The sequence below is a fragment of the Aplidium turbinatum genome, chromosome 3 (genome assembly GCF_918807975.1).
Source record: "Aplidium turbinatum chromosome 3, kaAplTurb1.1, whole genome shotgun sequence".
Lineage (NCBI taxonomy): Eukaryota > Metazoa > Chordata > Ascidiacea > Aplousobranchia > Polyclinidae > Aplidium > Aplidium turbinatum.
In genome coordinates, this window is record NC_137474.1 from 32,128,399 (window position 1) to 32,146,093 (window position 17,695).

General features: G+C 37.9%; 1 pseudogene; it reads left to right on the top strand.

Moving 5' to 3' along the window:
• The first annotated feature begins 376 nt into the window (after window positions 1-376).
• On the top strand, window positions 377-1,117 carry LOC145766714 (protein CFDP2 pseudogene; annotated as a pseudogene).
• Window positions 1,118-17,695: the final 16,578 nt, after the last annotated feature.

Consider the following 17,695-nt stretch of genomic DNA (forward strand, 5'->3'; position numbering starts at 1 on the left):
GGCCTTCAGTTCGCATCTTGTCAAGGCCTGTGTATAATGTATATAGATCACTGTGCTATGGACATTGTGATTGTATTTTGTGACCATTTATTAATTTTATTTTTGGCATTAATGCGTTTGGAACAAAAAAGCTGCTACTAACTACAATAGTCGATATAGGCCTACCAGAACGACAATGAATGGAAAAAAATGGCAAAACCTTGGAAGGTTTTAAACATGCCTGAATACAGTGAATAGTATATAAATCATGTAGTAGGCTATGAGATGAACAAGTGTGATGAACGTGTGAGACTATGAAAAGATTTAATGTTTGGAACATGGAACGCAAGAAGCTTAATACAACCTGGAAAATTAAATGTATATAGTTAGTGAAGAAATGAAACAAAAAATAAAAATACTTGGGCTCAGTGAAACAAGATTGAAAGGGAAAGGTACTTTCAGAACAGCTGATAATAATTTTCTCATTTGCTCGGGGAAGGAGGATGGAAATGGATACTGCCATGGTGTTGGTGTTTTGTTGGAAAGGAATGCTTCGAACAGTCTTATGGGATCTCTCCCAGTAAATGACAGAGTTTTAATGATAAGAATCAAAGCAAAGCCTTGCAACATCACAATTATACAAATATATGCACCGACTACATCAGCAGAAAATTCTGTTATTGAAAAATTTTATGATTTATTACAAGATACAATGGACAAAATTCCAAAAAGAGATATTTTAGTGGTTATGGGAGACACAAATTCAAACATAGGAAAAGTTAATTGTGCATCAAGTACACATGGAATCCATGGACTTGGTCAACAGAATGCACAAGGAGAACAACTAATAGAGTTTTGTGAAAACAACAAGCTTGTAGTAACAAACACAACATTTGCACAGCATCCTCGTCGACTGTATACCTGGACATCAACCGATGGAAAAACACAAAATCAAATTGATTGTATCATGATCTCACAAAAATGGAGAAGCAGCATTAAAAGAATAAAAACTTATCCTGGAGCTGACTGTGGTACCGATCACCAATTGCTAAAAGCAACAATAAAGCTTCGACTACAAAAGATGACACATTCTTTGGCCCCACTTCAATTCGATTATGACAAAAGATTATTCCATTGAAACAAGTAACAAATTTGAGGTTTTATTGGGTATAGATGGGGAATCATCACCTCAAGAGCTTTGGAATAACACAAAGGAAACAATTTTAAAATCAGTCAAGAGCACATTACCAATGAAAAACAGGAAACGAAACAACTGGATTAGAGAAGAGACATTAATGAAAATAAAACAATGAAAAAAATTGAAAGCAAAAATTTCCCATTTAAAAGAGGCCAGACAAGAGTATGCTCAGCTCAATAGGGAGGTACAAAAGGCCATGAGAAAAGACAAACGAGACAATATAGAACAACAATGTTGTAAAATCGAAAAACACGCATCAAATAACTCATGTCGCGATTTATACCAAGTGGTAAAAATCATAACCAATAAGTTCAAACCAAAGCTAGACAACATAAAAAGTAAAGATGGTGAAGTTTTGTGGCAGAAAGAGGAGGTAAAAAAGAGATGGAAAGAATATTGCGAAGAATTATACAAAGAAAAAGACCCTATCGATAATGTACAAACAAATCTAATTACACGTAATGCAAAGATGATAATGATATAGAGCCATAACCACTGCTGAGTGAAGTAGAAAATGCTTTAAACACTGTTAAAAACAAAAAAGTCCCGGATCTGATGATAATTATACCCATCGAACTATTGAAATATATTGGAGAAAAGGCAGTGAGAACAATTCATCAACTTTGTATCAGAATATGGGAAACCAACATTTGGCCAGATGATTGGGTAAAGTCAATATTTGTCCCATTACCGTACCAAAAAAAGGCGATATAACGGAATGCAGCAACCACCGAACAATTGCTTTAATTAGTCATGCCAGCAAGGTAACGTTAACAATAATTAAAAAAAGACTAGAAAACAAAATTGAACACGAATTAGCTCCTGAACAGGCTGGTTATAGACCCCGCAAAGGAACAAAAGACGCAATATTCAATCTTAAAATGCTGATAGAGAAACGAAGAGAACGCAACCTTTCAACTCATTTATGTTTTCTAGACTATCGAAAGGCTTTTGATTCAGTGAAGCACCAACAATTGTGGACAATTCTGAAAGGTTATGGCTTTCCTACACATCTGATCAATTTAATGCGAAGCCTGTATATATACTGCTCAAAAAGCAGCAGTAAGAACTGGAAATGACCTCACCGAGTGGTTTTCCATTGGAAAAGGTGTCAGACAGGGATGCATATTGTCACCATATCTTTTCAATCTATGTACTGAACACATAATGAGAAAAGTTTTGGAGAATTTTGATGGCTCTGTGAAAATTGGAGGAAAAATGGTAACCAACTTTCGATATGCTGACGACATAGTGTTGGTCGGTGGAAGTGTAACGGAACTGCAAGAACTTTTGAATAGGGTCAAATCAAGAAGTGAAGAATATGGTTTGCAATTACATCCCACAAAAACAAAAGTGATGGTCATAAGTAAAAAGGATGAAATTTGTCCAAACTTATACATTGGTGGTAATGTTGTTGAAAGTGTAAGTAATTTCTGCTATCTTGGCAGTGTCATAACTGACACTTATGATGATAGCATGGAAATTAGAAGGCGAATTGCTATGGCAAAAACAGCTGTGACATCACTTACAACGGTGTCAATTCAATTCACAGAGGAACAGAGGTCAATTGGTAAAAACACAAAATTAAGATTGCTACAAACTCTCGTTTTCCCAATTTGCCACATATGGATGTGAAATTTGGACATGCAAAAAACGTGACCTTAAAAAGTTTTGAAACGTGGTGTCACAGAAGACTATTACGCATCAGCTGGATAGAAAGAAAAACAAATGAATTTGTTTCCCAACAAATAAACGATAAATGGAGTCTGATTAACGACATTAACCTTAGAAAATTGAGATATTTCGGACACATAGCAAGAAGCAACTCGTTGGAAAATTCAATGTTGACTGGGATGGTGCAGGGCAAACGAACAAAAGGACGACAAAAAAATGAAATATTTTGACAATATCAAGCAAATTACAGGATTAAAAAGCATGCCGGAAACACTAATAAAAACAAAAGACAGAACAAAATGGAGGCAGTTCATAAGGGAGATCACAGCTGATCAAACATGATCAATCTGTTGAAGAAGAAGTAGGCTATATTATGTCTGTAGTCAGCACGCCACAATACCCAAAAACAAACAGCAAAAAATAAAACAAACACACATGTAGTAATAAATGACAGCCTACTAAAAAGTGTTGTGGATTGAATTTGCCAGTTTTAATATTGTCATGGATGAGCAGTCATCACAATATAATAGCTGCTGCAGTTCCAGAGAGGTAACCTACAGTACTGCCCAAACACTTGCTCAATGCTCATGCACGTTCTAGTAGGGTGTTCCATTTCGAAAAAGTTTTTTTGTAATTAGTGATTATGAGATGGGATTTTTGGTCAAACGAAGTATCCTTTTGAAATTTTTGACCAACTCCAATTTTTTGAGGTCCCACAACCCACACCCCCCTTGGAATATTGAGAAATACCCTCTCGGTAGACATAAAAGTCAAATGTTTAAATGGTCATAACTTCTGGTTAGAATGTAATAAAGCCATCATCTTTTGATTAATTCTGCATAATTTTTCATGCTAAACAAGATTACATGGTTTTTAAAGTCCTAAAATAAAAAGAAAAAAAAGCGATTTTTAAAAATTGCAAAAAAGTAGATTTTGATATTTTTTTTGAAACAAAACTTGGTAATGGCATTCACTACTTAGAAAGCAATACAAAGAATTTCAATACACTCCACAGGCAACTCAGAAAATACACGATAAGAAAATACAAAAGACTAACCAAAGTTAATGTAAAACATTCATGATAACGTACTAAATTTTCATATTAAACTTGTAACATGCTAAACCATAACTAAACATGCATTCTTATTGCATCATTGCAATCACATATTGGCGAATATCATTGTCAGTCTTTTCTAATTTATCATTATTATTGGCATCTGTGCTAAACTCGTTTTTCGATGACACATCGTTTCAGCAGTCCAATGACTCTTTGATTATTCATCTGATTGTTTTTGAACGATCTCCATGCATCTGGTGTGCCCAATGAAAGACATGGAGAACACTGACTGGTGACATCATAAAATGAAATGAGTATCTTTTTACTTGATAGCGCAAGCATTGACTCAGTTTTTTTGGCCTTTATTGACTTTCTTGCAATCTTGCTGACGTTTTCTGGCAAAATTGGTGGTTTATCAATAAGATGCAATGTTGACATTTTTTGGGGAAGTTCACAAGCTTCCATGCCTGATAAAACTTGGCATCGCATATTGAATAACATGATCAGACGCTGCCATCAAATCTCTATTGAAAAGTGTGATGGCTGGTCCGTTTACAGCACAGGGTGCAAAAAAATGAAATAAACATTGAAGCATACAAATTACACATCAACTATAAATTGGCCGATAGACCTTAATCCAGCAAGTTGAGTGGCATTAAGTGCAAATGGCTTAAAAACTAGAATACGAAGATAGCCATTGGCCTTGGTCAACTAGCGAGCATGATGGAATGCCTCCTGTGCAACGAACAAGTATCATATTGTTTCAACTCACCAGGAATGTCCTGGGATGTTGCACAACTTAGGACTAAGAGTGAAGCTTGGTCAGCTCTTATGGATTTGTTTCCTGGAGTTGATGTTGCTATCTTTCCCAAAGATTGGATAAGAATTTTTTTGCTTTTCTCTAATAGCTTAATTAAAGTATATCTGTAATTTTGTAGTTTATCAACCATTAAATGATTTTTTGTTAGTTGGCTAATGAAATTAAACACAGCTCCATCACGTAAAAGATTCGGTGATTTTGTATAGCCATCAATAGCTGTTATGACATCTCCTAACAGCAGCTCAATGCAATGATATAAACATTCAAGCAATATTACATCATGGCCCTATTTCAGGATTGCAATATTTCACGATTTTTGTCACTATTCCTTTTTTGAGCCTGTGTAAACTGCATTACTGTCAGAAATTACACACAAGATATTTTGCATGTCATCGTCTGCAACAAGCTTTTTATAGCTGTGAAACATGCCTCCCCACTAGCGCTTACCTTTTCTCTGAACGTTTTGAGGGCAATGAAAAAGCAACCATATAAAATTGGCAATAACAGCCAGTCTTTCCAGATTGAACAGCTTTTTTTCATCGAAACAAAGCTAATGGAAAACAGCATTCCTTAATTTCAACAAACCATCATCAGTGATCTTCTTACTATAATTGGTACTATAATCTTCTTACTTCTTACTTCTTACTTCTTACTATACTTCTTACTGGCATTGCGATACCATGTTGAATGACTTGTCATTGCTGACGGTGAGCCCAAAGTATCAGCAGCACAGATAAGCAACGAACCAGCTGCTCTAATTGATACCAGCTTTTTAGCAGCTATTACTGATTTCTCAGTAAAAACCGTTTTACGCTTTGTATGAGTGGAATGTTGCACATTTTTCTTCTCCTGCTCTTGTTGCTGATCAGTATTGGCACAAAAATTGTCATCAGTACTACTAAAACCATCAGATTCTGAACTTAATTTGAGTTGTTCTGCTGTTCCATCTTGATCATGTTGGTCAACAGGTAATGGAAGTTTCAATGCTCGCTTCTGAATCTTTTTAGTTTGAAGCTTATTAACACTACTGATTACCGTGGCTCTATAAGAACATACCTTAAATGACAGATTTTTGCTTGTAAAGTCAATACGTCGCGAAATACGGTATTGCAATTTTTTTGAAAATTTGCAAAAAAAAATTCTTTTTTAATTCCTGTAAGACCTTAAAAACTATGTAATCTTGCTCAGCATGAAAAACCATGCAGAATTAATGTAAAGATGATGGTTCTACTACATTCTAACCAGAAGTTATCATCATTCAAACATTTGAATTTTATGTCTACTGAGGGGGTATTTCTCTAAATTTCAAGGGGGTCGTGGGACCTCAAAAAGTTGGAGTTGGTGAAAAATTTCAAAAGGATACTTCGTTTGACCAAAAATCCCATCTCATAATCACTATTACAAGTGCAATTTCAAAAATTTTTGTCAAAATGGAACACCCTAACGTTCTAGCTCTTCACTTTTCCATCTTTACCATTTACTGATGTGCTTGTATATCACGTATTATACTGAATTAGCAAGTGCTTTCATCACAATTCACAATGTCAGCGCTCCAAGTCTACACTGCTTTCTTGAATTGAGTTTTCAAATTCAATGCTTGATTTCACCACAGACATCTTATTATAACTAGACTGCGCTTCTCGTATTTCGATTGAAGAAATTGAAAAAAGGCGGCGGCCATTGTTAGTGTCTCAAACTCGCGTGAAAGCTGCGCTGTTAACGATAACATTTCTGAGCTGGTTGCGCTTCTGCAGAAAACTAACTTGTTAACTATAATTTAGAACTTTGGTGTAATAGAGGTTTTATTCATCTATGAAATGAATAAAAGCATGTGTTAAATTGCACAGAATTATACATACAGTCTATAATATAAAGCATAAACACTGCGATGCGAGAGCACGTATACGATACATTGAATGCAGCAGTTCAGCAGAACTCTTACCGTATTCAATTTGGCGTTACAGCTGAGCTGATGATTAGCCTATTGTAAAAATAGCAACAAACAGTTTATTACATCAAACCTAAGCGAATGATACGCTATATTATAGCGGCTATAACGTAGGCCTATAGCTCAACAAAATCAAAACAAATTAAATATTCACCAATACTGATGTGATGTCGAAAGGAAGTGGTTTATTGGTGTTTGAAAACCACTGTTTTGTTAAGCGTTTTACGAACCAATTTGCCTTGTATTTGCTTGCAGGTTTCCTTACCAATGTGGTAAAACCTAATTTTTAAATAACATTTGGACACAGTTTTGACTAGCGTAAAAATGTGATTATCGGTAACGGTGCATTCAAACACATGATCCGTGAGATTAGTAAATATCTTGGAATGATTTATATTTCCAAGCACAGCTACCGCAATAGCTTCCACAATGCCTGGACAAAGAGGTAATCTCCCAGCTGTGGTAGTTAGTAACCGTTTAATGCATAATTCAGTTTCCTCACAAATATATACAACACTGAAAGAAGGTTTAAAAAGTCCACTTCTATCTTTAAACGATAAGAAGCTGGGTTGAACAGGTAAAGTGTGTGAACTCAGTTCAAAGCGGCACCTTGCACATAACGTTATCTTTGCGCACATTTTGGCAGCATAACCAGCAATGTACGAAATTGCAGCTTTTTTGTAAACTGACAAAACGGCCTACTATATTATATGTAAAACTTGTTTGTGCGGAGGTATATAAAGCACTTTCAAAACAAAAAAAAAGGAAGCAATTACGTAATTTAAAATTAACAAATTCCAACAATATGTTTGCGATTATAGAACAGCAAAGGTGAAATCATATAAAGATTTCGTCATACTAGGTGAATTGCGGAGATATTTATTAGTTGTTATTTCACAGCAACTTGAAACTGAAGCTATTTCTTTAAAAGTTATTGTTGATGAAATCACACGAATTTACGTCATAATGCAACGTTTTGCTACAACGGAGAAAATCGAAAGCCATCAATCTCTATTGAACAGAATCCTGGTAAAAGCTGCGGTTGTGTTGTTGCATAGAAAACTATTTGTTTTGTCAATTATTTGTTCACAACAACTGAGTTTTTTAAGAAACGCAAATATTATAGGAGAATTACATTTTGTAGAAAGTTAAGTTGTGTTCAGTCGTGTTCTCATTGCTTTAAGAATTGGCGCTCCAGTTGTTTCAGGAACGAGGAGGCGACTGATTCTTAACTAATTAATTCATCTACTTCTACTTGTTTTAAAGTATCAGGTTTGGTGGCCGTGCTTAACTACTGTATAGGCCTATTTATCGATTCATATACCGCAATATTAGATCCTTTCATGCACGTCTTAAACAAACCATTATAGTTTTGCCACCTTTTCCTTTTGTTGGTTTTGTTCCTGTATTTCTTTTTCACAATATCATTTCTTTTTCATTCTGACAAGGAAAAATGAATTGAATTGAATTCAAAACAATGAAAATTCATTACGGGTCCCTACAAAAGCATTGGCAAACGCGCGGAATAGGTACACTAATAATGGCTGACGTCTGAACCTGCTTTCTTCAAAAATCGTAAACGAGAGAAGTGACGATGCGCGGTCTAGTTATAATAAGATGTCTATGGATTTCACTCATACTTGAAACAGTGTTGCCACTTCAGAATTCCATCAACGAGAATGCATTGTAAACCTGGTTGGTTGGTTTTGAATGTTTATCCTCGGACTGACAAAACCTTGATTGGTTATTTCGCATACTTGGAGAGGCTCTTGAAACAGGGCCGGTTACCTAGATTGACAGAGTGAAGTTTCCCGATTGTTGAAGTGTTTTTGCCGGGAAATTATTCCATTCACTAGGTGCCGCTGAATGAAGAGCAGCCCTGAAAATGCGTTGCTCAAGCGCACACCCCGAGAGTCGAACCTGCGCCGCGTGATCTTTAGCCCGGCGCGTAACCACTGAGCTAACGGAGCAGACCTAAACTCATTGGTCAGCAAACGACGTATATTTACACTCATCATCATCATCGGCAGGGGCGATTTTAACTGATGGAGGGCCGAGGAACTTTTAGATCGAGTATAGGCCCCGGTTAAAAAAGTTTTCGCGCAGAGGGTGCAAAAAGCTTTACAACATAACTTGGAAGTCACCCACAATGTTGCTAATGCCTTTACCACAAGCTCAGTCGCCACCTTGTGACTAAAAATTAACCTTGAAAGAAAAAGGAGGCATTTTGCAGAAACTTCAAAGGATGAAAGAAAATAATAATAATAACACAAAATCACATTTTTCCACGTCGGGGTGCCCGGGGCAACTGCACACTCTGTCCCCCTAAAGCCGGGCCTGAATTCATCGGCCATGCTTGAATAAGGCGTCGGCTACCGTGAGTCTCCACAACGATCGATTGTCCATAGTTCTTACAAAGTTTACAAAATCTTGGTTTGTCCATGTTGAAAGATTTTTGAGGATTTTCAAATGTGGACACCCCCGGTGCCTCTGACCAGGAAGTCTCCCCATCATTTCCGAATGTTCAATTCCGCGTTTGCGGTAGACATGTAGGCCTACCAAATTTATGTGCTCTATCAAAAATGAAGCTGTTTTGAAAGCAATTTTCAAAGAAAAAAGTGATTAATTGACTTTTGCGAAGGCAATTCAAATTGCTGTTGAGATTGAAGAGGCAGCTCAGGTTGCAAAAGAAACTGTATAGGGGAGACCCGGGAGAGTTGAGCCGCAAGGAGGGTTGATCCACCCCCAAAAAATGCAATTTATAGTATTGAAATCTAATATTTGGGTTCCTCTGCGTGACATATGCAACATTACTGCCATTTTGACTCAATCAATTTTGTAGTTATATCTAGTAGGCTATAATAGCTTGTTGAAGTAGTAGCCTACAATGTGAAAATCAAATCTAAAGGTGGATTTCTAAGTTACAAGTCTTTCATCTTATAGCCACAAAGTAGTGGCAGATAGTGTCCTTGTAAGATGTGTAATATATTGTCAATGTGATGCCTTTTTATCATGATAAGTAGCCTATTATTAATTTTGCAGCGCTGTTTTAATAAAACTCTCAAGTTTTACCGAACAAGGTGACATAAGGAGAGTTGAGCCATTGGTGTCTACTGTCTAGGAGAGTTGAGCTATAGCTTTTAGGCTACATGGTTTAGATAGGCAATGCCTCAACTCTCCTCAATACTATTGGTTTACTTTTTATCAAAATCATTTTTTTGGTATTAGATTTATTAAAAGCTTGCAATTGACCAGAATAACGTGAATGATCAAAAGACTTGCTCACAGCAAGGGGCCAGAGGGCAATTGTGAACTCAATATTTCCCTTTTGAAACATCTGTGACGTCATGATAATTGGATATTAATGATAACAGTATTTATTATTATTATTGATTCAATTATTTTGCTGTCAAACAATTTCCAAAGGGGCACTTCCTCTTCTTGGGCTGCAATTTGAAATGGGTTAAACTACTTTTTAGACCAAAAAACTATTGGAGCCGTCATTGATGGCGGATAACGTTACCGCAACACCACCATTTTGAATTAAATAGTGAAAAAAATAAATCTCACAAGTGACATTGTAACACTGTGTACTGAATAATATTGGATAATTTATTTTGTATTAGATCTTTTGTGTTTATATGGTTTTGGTAGGCAATGGCTCAACTCACCTTGAGACTATGGTCAACTCTCCTCCATCGGCGGGAGAGTTGAGCCAACTGACTTTTTTATGTCATCGACAAAATACACATATATGCAATGATGTTAGGTTAATTTCCTTTTTTGTGTATGAAGGTGAATGGTTACCCTTCAGTTTACTAAACAAATTATTTATGTAACCTAAAAGTTTCGATAGATAAGCCTATTTACCAAAGTAGAAAAATTGGCTCAACTCTCCTGGGTCTCCCTCAAATGTTTTTCAACAAAGCCAAACCAACATTGTTAAGCATCGCCAAGAGTATAAAAACCCAAAAAAGAACCGCTTTTCTAGTAAATATTCAGGTGCTGCTAAAAACCAAAGTGAAATGGGTTTTGGCCTAACTTGCATTCGCTGCGGCAAGAAAGGACATCTACCAAAAGTTTGTCGGTACCGTATAAAAATGCCAAGTGTCACAATTGTTATAAAATAGGTCACATTGAATCAGCCTGTATAGCCAAACGAAAAGATCAATCTGTAAAGACAATTAGCTTACTCCAGCTAAACTACAAACTGTGAAAGCTATTAATGCTGTTCCGCAATTAGAACAAACCATTCAAATTGATGGGAAAAACATTTCGTTTGAAGTTGATACTGGAGCAGGTGAAAACTTTTTGTCAAAAACAAATTGGTTGAAGTTAGGAAAACCATGTCTGCAGAACATTGACACAACTTTTGAGTCAGCTTCTGGACACAAGCTTCCTATACTGGGATTGTAGGGAAAAGTGGGGCGTGTTGTCACAATTTTTACAAATCAGCATATAGGCTAGGCTATCTCGTTCTGTGCTAATGGTATCGAGATGCTAGATAGTGCAATTGAAAGAGGTATCATTCGACTTCTTTTAGCTACAGCTAAAGTTTTTCTAGATTATTTTGTTTTTTACATAAATGCATGTTTAATGCAAGTAAATGGGCTGTGACAACACGCCCCCACCCTGGGGCGTGTTGCCACAGAGCACAGGGCGTGTTGTCACAAAATTTCTGCACATGCTTTATGATTAAAATATGACAGAAACCAATAAAAAATGGTTTTAATACAGGCTGAATGAATAAAAAATATGCGAAATGCAAAGAAATTAATTTAAAACATAGCCTATTGGTAAAAAGTTTATGCGCATTGTCAAAAGCAATAAAACTGTCATCTTCAGAATTATGTGTCACTATCGAATATATGTGTGTATCATTTATCTAATATTTTTTTTTCTCTAAAAAAGCCTTGTATTTTAACAAATACGCATATTATCTCGTTGTATAAGCAAAAATATTTTTTTATGTTTCTTAACATCGAAAATGCACACCATGGGGCGTGTAGTCACAGCTGTGACAACACGCCCCGTGGTATGAAATCACGAGGTTTCAACAACCATGTGTAGCCTACATCTCTACTTGCATGTCTTATCTGTTTGGTATGATGAAAAGAGCAGGCTTAAAGCAAACGAATGGTATCTTTCCTGATCAGTTATGATCATACCTTAGTTTGCCAGACCATTTTTTAGTTTAGTTATAAAACCTGATTTTGCCCAAAATTCAATGGCACTCCTCATAATTTCTGCTGTGGTGACAAATTTATTAACCTTCCCTGCTTGTACGAAAGAAAACTGAAAACTATGCCTTCCATTGAAAATCCGTAGTTATACGCTTGGGTTATCACATGGAAATCGTGCTGTGACAACACGCCCCTGTAACAACACGCCCCACTTTGCCCCGAGTTAACCTTATCAAAGATGGTAAGAAGCTGAATACTGACAACAACAAGGATGTGACTTTCATCATTACGGAGGTACCACATTTAAATCTGTTAGGTAGAGATGCAATTAAAACATTGAAACTATCAATTGATTCCTTAATTTTTCCTTACAAATCAAGTAGCCTAGCCTACTTCTGTAAACCATGTTTTTGATTCATTGAGTCCTGATACATTATTGCAAAAGGCATGCCAACAACTATGTCAAGAATTCCCTGAATTGTTTGAACCAGGACTAGGGTGTTTAAAAGATTTTGAGTTAAACATCAATTTCAAGAATGATGCAAAACCAATGTTTTGTCTAAACCACGCCCTGTACCTTTTGCATTACAAGATGAGCTAACTCAAGCCTACGATGCAGGTATCGCCAAAGGTGTCTGGAAAATGACCCAATTTAATGACTACGGTACTCCAGTTGTACCTGTACGCAAAGCCAAACTTCCTGGCCACAAAACTGCATCTATTCGCGTATGTGGTGACTAGGCTACTCAGCTACTGTTAATTCTCAACTAGAGACGCATAGGCAACCACTGCCACTCCCAGAAGAATTGATGCAAAAGCTAGGAGGAGGCCATGGTTTTACAAAAGTAGATTTATCTGATGCCTACAATCAAATTCCATTGACCCCTGAGAGTCAAAAGTTTCTTGCCTTGAGCACACACAAAAGTGTACTGTTACAAACGAGGCTTCCATTCGGCATTAGTTCTGCTCTTGGTTATTTTCAGAAAATAATGTCTAAACTAACAGCTGATCTTAAAGGAGTTGCCGTATATCTCGATGATATATTGGTAAGTGGTTTAAATGCCGAGGAGCACCTGCAAAACCTTCGAGCACTTTTGCAGCGCCTTCAAGAGAATGGTTTGAAATGTCGTTTAGAGAAATGTGTATTCGGTCAACCTAGTGTCGAGTACCTTGGACATCGGCTATCAAAATCGGGGATAGCCAAAGGTGAAAAGGTGGATGCCGTATTACAAATGCCACCACCTCATGACGTTTCTACATTGAAATCACTCCTTGGATTTGTACAATTCTATGGTAAGTTTTTACCTAATCTCTCAACTGTTACTGAACCACTCTACAAAATAACTCGTAAAGGCATTGCATGGGAGTGGAATCATGTACATGATGAAGTTTTTCGAAACCTTAAAGCAATATTATGTGCTTAACATGTTTTGGCACATTTTGATTCATCATTGCCTCTGAGAATTTCTTGTGACGCTTCAAGTGTTGGAATTGGTGCGATTTTATTTCATCGTTTGCCAGACAGAAGCGAACGCCCAATCGCTAACGCGTCAAAAACCCTAACGGAAACACAGCGACGATACAGTCAAAAACAGAAAAGGGCACTTTCCATAATTTTCGCATTGCAGAAATTTCATCAACATTTATACGGACGAAAATTTATCTTGATTACAGATCATAAACCGTTACTATCCGTTTTCAGTCCTTCTAAAGCAGTGATGGACAACCTTTTTGTGACTGTGGACCATAAAATTTTTTTAGAAATCTCTGTAGACCATCTTTTTTGTATATCAGATTTATAATAATTGTGGCTTTAGTTTAGAAAAACAACATATTTATAAGTAATAAATTTAACCAAATATTTATAAGTAACAATTGACCAAATATCATAAAATTTTACGTCAGTGACTGCCTTGTTCTTGATGTTTGTCACACATTAAGTCATAATTGCAAGTAAAAGTTTGATTCAATCTTAATCTTACTGTATCACGCTTATTAATATCAAGTCGGTTTCTTTATTTTACAAAAAATGCCAATGATATGTCACAAGCACAGTGAAAACGGAGTTAAATTACTAATAACTTAGCATTGGTACAATACCATAACAATATGGAAATAACTTTACCGAAAGTGTGTGTGTCTCTCGAATTATTTTATCCGTAGACCACCGAAAATTCTCTGTGGACCACGTTGCTCTACACTGTTCTAAAGTAACTCCAGCTTTAGCAGCTAACCGCCTGGCTCGATGGGCTTTAATATTGAGTCAGCATGATTACTCTATTGAATGTAGAAAAACTGAAAATCATGGCAATGCCGATGCTCTTAGTAGATTACCCGTTGGTCCGGACTTTGACTTCGATGAGGAAGAACAAGAAGAAAATTCACACATTGTCAACGCAATTAAAACTATTAGTTTGCAACTAAATCATGTCAACTCTGATTTAATAACCAAGACTTCTTGCAAAGATCCAGTTATTGCGGCTGTCATGCGTTACACTCGTGAAGGTTGGCCGGATGCAAAAACTGCTGATACGATTCAAACTGACAGCTATTCGGTGGAAGATTTCAGAAAAATCTCTTCATCTTTGTCCACGGAAAGCGGATGTTTATTGTACGGATCACGACTCGAGATCCCACAAACACTTCAGAAACAAGTGCTGCAACTGTTGCACCTTGGGCATTTTCGAATGCAACGTATAAAACAATTGGCTCGGACAGCTGTATACTGGCCGAGGATTGAAGAAGACATTATGCAGGCTTGTCGCTAATGCATTAGCTGCGCTGAACATCAGAACAAGCCTGAGAAGCCAATCAATCACCCATGGATGTTACCTGAAAAGCCATGGAGCAGAGTTCATATAGACCATGCGATCAATTTCATGGGGAGGAACTGGCTTGTTTTAATCGACGCCTTCTCAAAATATCCTTGTGTCCATTCCACAACCTCTGTAGGTAGGCTACTGAAGCTACAACCCAACTTCTTGAGCAAGACTTTGCGCACTTCAAGTATCCCCATACCATTGTGTCGGACAATGCTACAGCATTCAAGTCCGATGAATTCAAAAAGTGGTGCAAAGAACGAGGAATCGTGCATTTAACTGGTGCACACTACCATCTATCCACCAATGGTGCAGCTGAGAGGTTAGTGCAATCTTTCAAACAAGCCGTAAAAAAATTCAGCTTGCCACCACAACAAGCCCTGCAAGAATTCCTCATTCAATACAGAAGAACTCCTTTACCAGGAGGGTATTCACCATCCGAACTTCCGGAAGAACCATTCGTACGAAGATAGATGCTCTGATGCCTTCACCAGCTCATCTGCACAAGGCAAACAAATGAACAACAACCGACGAGATCAACACGACGTCGTCGTCAATGAACGGTGTTCAGTGGGCACACCTTGCTATGCGTTGACTTATGGAACGCGAAATTCAAATTCTAAATGGGTGCCTGCCACGGTAGTAAAAGAGTACGATACCCGAACTGTGAACGTGCGAGTCCAACCTCGAGGTCCGGTGTGGCGACGGCACGTGGATCAACTCCGACCACCATACGAGACGCCAAATGACAATGATCTTGCATTCGACGAAATTTGTTTCAACGAATGTATAAATTTACCCGGTGTTTCCCCAGCTAATGATAGATAGCCTTTAACCAACAGACGATCTACAACACGTCGTAAGCCACGAGCTATACATGATTGTTGACTCTTTCAATTATTTTCAAGAGTGGGTGTGAGGTGTTGCATCGCCATCAGCTTAAATTGGTAATAGATTTTTATATTTAAAAGTGGAAACACCAATTTTGTACAATGACTGATTTTGTTTAAAATGTGCTTGAAGACTGAAGTCAACTAATAAGAAGCTTACTGTAACTTAATGTGTCAATATACGGTACTTTCTAAATCATGTATATGCTTGTGCTGAGTATTCTTAGACAGTCTACAAACACAACAGTTTTGGTGGACATGCATCAACACAACATGAGTAGGCTGCGGTAAGTCTTTTTTGTGTCATTGAGCTTATCAACCACGTTTTCAGGCGTCTTAGAGCAGAAAAAGAACTTTCCGATGATGCAGCTGAAACCGAGAGGCAAAGCTCCACGAATTTTCGCGTTTCTTTGAAAAGATCTAGTGTTTGAGGCATGTACTTCTAGACTACCTAGAAGTACATGCAGTAGCGTAGCCAGGAAATTTGAAAGGGGGGGGTTATGACGACCCAACGGCGGGGGGCCTGGGGGGCCTCCCCCAGAAAATTTTGAAAAATTACTTTGAATTTGGTGCATTCTGAGAGCATTTTCAACAAAAATGTAGTTACGAATATTTCTGTAAAATGGTGGTGTCTGGTGGCATAGCAAAAGGATAAGATCATGTTTTCTTCGGCATTTTTCAGAAGTAAAGCTAAGTCTCTATGTTTTCTTGTTGCTAATTCCTGGCTGAGATGTTTGGTATTGGCAAAACTTGCTCTTTTAATGCAATTTTGTTTAAAATTAAGCAATTTTTTTTAGACTGAAAGCATCATTCTCAATATCGTGACGTCACACGCGTGCCAAAGGGGGGGGGGGGGTTGTAACCCCCAACCCCCCCCCCCCCCCTTGGCTACGCCACTGAGTACATGGTTTGGTAGTCTATAGAAGTAGGCTACATGGTTTGAGGGTTTAGTTGCGATAGTATTTTAGCAACCTTTTGAACGGAGGTTACGGATTTTCCACTTACAACATCGCTGAGCAAGGTAAGTTCCGTTTTTAAGCGATCTTTTCTAAAGGCATCAGGTAAGCTGATCTCAGTATCAGCTCTTTCCTCACCGTTTTCACAGCTCAGAATGGCCTTCTCTATCTTAGCTGCTGTAAGCAGATCCGCCTGGTCGAATCTTCGATCAAGCTCAGCTTGAACCAAATCAAGGGCTTCGATGTATTGCCGTTTCCTCACTTCTTCTCTCGCAGACGACAAAGCATCCGATTTCTGTGTGTTTCGAAATCTTGCTGAAGTTTTGCTCACTCGAGGATCCTTTGGTGTATTTAAGTTATTGCCAGATGCAAAGATGTTTGCTGCTTCCATGTGCTTGGAAACGGATTCATCTTTTCTGAGATTTGTGATCCGTTTGCGGAGAATAGTGATGGATACCACAGCTGAAGAAGCAGAGATCTTCTTGTTTTGGAGCTGTCTTGCGACGGCTTCTACAAGCTGAAAAACTTCACCGCTGCAGGTAATCACAAAATAAAGCCGCTTCGTGCGTGCTTGTCAGACATTGCAATAGGATAAGGTAGCACTTAACAACACGAGCGAGGGCAGAAGCAAGAACGCACCAACGAGTAGGACACAAACCAAGCAAAATGAGCAAATTGCAGGCAACTTCATCGGAGCCAAAAAGCGACATGAGTAAAGATTTAGCCTACGTTTAGAGTCCAGGGGTCACCAACTGGCGGCCCGCGGGCCGCATGCGGCCCGCCACGCTGTACCGCTGCGGCCCGCGGAAGGTATCAGCGTACAAGTAGGCTATAACCAAAAATACTTTTCTTGAGGAGGTAAAGAGCACGAAGGCAAAAAATACTTTCTGAGAAGCATATTTTCGCTTTGCATACGATTCCACCGACCGACCAATCAGATTATAGTTCTAGGTGGGGGTTGCTTAAAGTTATTCCAATGCGATGTCCAGCCACATTGACCCAGTGGTTGATTAAAACGTCTGTTTTCGATTTTCTGTGAGCACAGGGTTGCTTATTTTAAGTTTGCAAATATCATGTAAACACTAGTGTGTGTTTCACCGTTATTGTGTTTCACGAGCAGTACTCTCTCTATGCAAGTTTTTGTAGACAAAATAGGTCGGTGTGCCAACTC